The sequence below is a fragment of the Acanthisitta chloris genome, unplaced genomic scaffold (genome assembly GCF_000695815.1).
Source record: "Acanthisitta chloris isolate BGI_N310 unplaced genomic scaffold, ASM69581v1 scaffold20605, whole genome shotgun sequence".
Classification (NCBI taxonomy): Eukaryota; Metazoa; Chordata; class Aves; order Passeriformes; family Acanthisittidae; genus Acanthisitta; species Acanthisitta chloris.
Genome location: NW_008675916.1, coordinates 83989 through 85812, shown reverse-complemented (window position 1 = coordinate 85812; position 1824 = coordinate 83989).

The window sequence follows — 1824 nt, the reverse complement described above, 5'->3', positions numbered from 1 at the left end:
AGTATTTTGCGATAGGAAAATTGACTCAATAATTCCATGGCAGACTGAGGTATCTGAATTCTTTATCCAACTAGAAAAACTCGATTGTGCCTTGTCCTGTGGTGTTAGATGAGGACTGACAATTACAGTTTGCCCTCTTTTTCTCACTCAGTGTTACTATACAGGAACAGCTCCAAACTTGGCTCTTGCTATTCAGGCATCAAACTAAATATTCATTGTGGGTTCTTTTCTTTTCTCTTTTTTTTTTTTTTTCCCCATCTGTGGTTCTGCCAGTTACCTTCAGGCCTACTATTTGCATGTAAATTATTGAGTTATAGGAGGAATGAAAAAAATAACTGTTACAATTTGGCTGCAGGGATCCCTCCAGCACAAATGCCACCAAAGTCCCTGTGCTGAGTGCCTAGTTCAGAAGGTGCAGGCAGGTCCCAGCATGGCACCTCTCAGCCTTCAGCTGTGCTTGAATCTTGCCTGATAAGGACTGGAGACTGATTCAGACAATCTAAATTCTGCCTTTGGTCTTCAGTGTCTTAAAAAGAGGATTTAATGAAGAGATTAATATAAAGGTATTTTATTTGTATGTCCACAAGACTCATAATGTTCCCCAATGCAGATGCTGGATTAGTAGGGTAAGAGATGGAATGTAGGTAAAATTTGATACAGTTTGCTTTTAATGAACTTTTAATACTTTTTTCTTCTTCTTTTCTTTTTTTTCCCTTGACCTCAAACAGCCTGTGTTGTAAAGATTACAGAATACCAAAGCAAGCAACTTTTAGGGGGAGCTCTTCTTCCTAGGTTTGCATTGTCTGTGTTCACATGGTACATTCCTGCAAAAAAAAGAAAGTTTAATGCCTCTGTTTTTATTTGGCTACTTCAATGACCCCCATCCCTACCTCAGAGCTGAGATTTTGGTGATGGGAACTGATCTTTGATATGTAATTGATCATTGATACAGGTCTGCAGTCTGCTTTATTTCTTTGTGTTCTTGGCAGTGGCAGGGACATCCTGAGAGCCCCTTGAAAATTAATATTTTTAAAGATCACAGAAGTTATTCTAGATTAAGGAGAAGTATATTTGAAAGGACAATAATTATTTTAAAATAGCTTCATATCTGGACAGAATAAATCTGCCTGATTTTTCTGGTTTAGGTTGATGCACTTGCAAAGTAAACAGACTTGTTTTGTCCAAATAGGTAGGAATGCAGGCAGATGCTGCAGCCTGGGAGAAGCATCTCTCAGATGTTGTTGTGATAAAGCAGCACCTAAGGACTGCAGGCTGGTTTCTTTGAACACAAAGGGAAATCAGCAGTTAGAGCTTGGTCAGGGGATTTTGTTAGCACAAGGCTGTGCAGTTCTCATGTCCCACGGTGAGATCCCTGGCATTGTGCCTCTGTACTTGAGATCAGTATCTACCTCATTACCAGGACCAGAGGCAGAGAGAGAGCTGGGGTGGTTTAAATGAGGTGCAAGAAGCACCAGAGGGAATGTCCCTGGGCATGGCAAAGCCAGTGGGTCTCCTGTGCCTCCTGCCTGGGGGGCTCCCAGCCTTCACCCACACTCAGCTCAACCTCTCGCACAAAATAAATCAGCATCTGCTGAAAAAAACCTGGCTGAGCCCCAGTCTGCTTGGAAAGTTTCGTGTTGGGTTTCATCATGGAAGAGGTGTTTTCACACTGAAGGGTGGGTGTTCTGCAAACTCCACATGACATTGGAGTTGTAATGGGAACAGGGAACTAAACAAACCACCTTTCACAGGAGTTGCCACTGGCTCACACACAGCCTGGATTTGATCTCGACCACTTTTATTGCTGTAAATATGTCTCGTTTT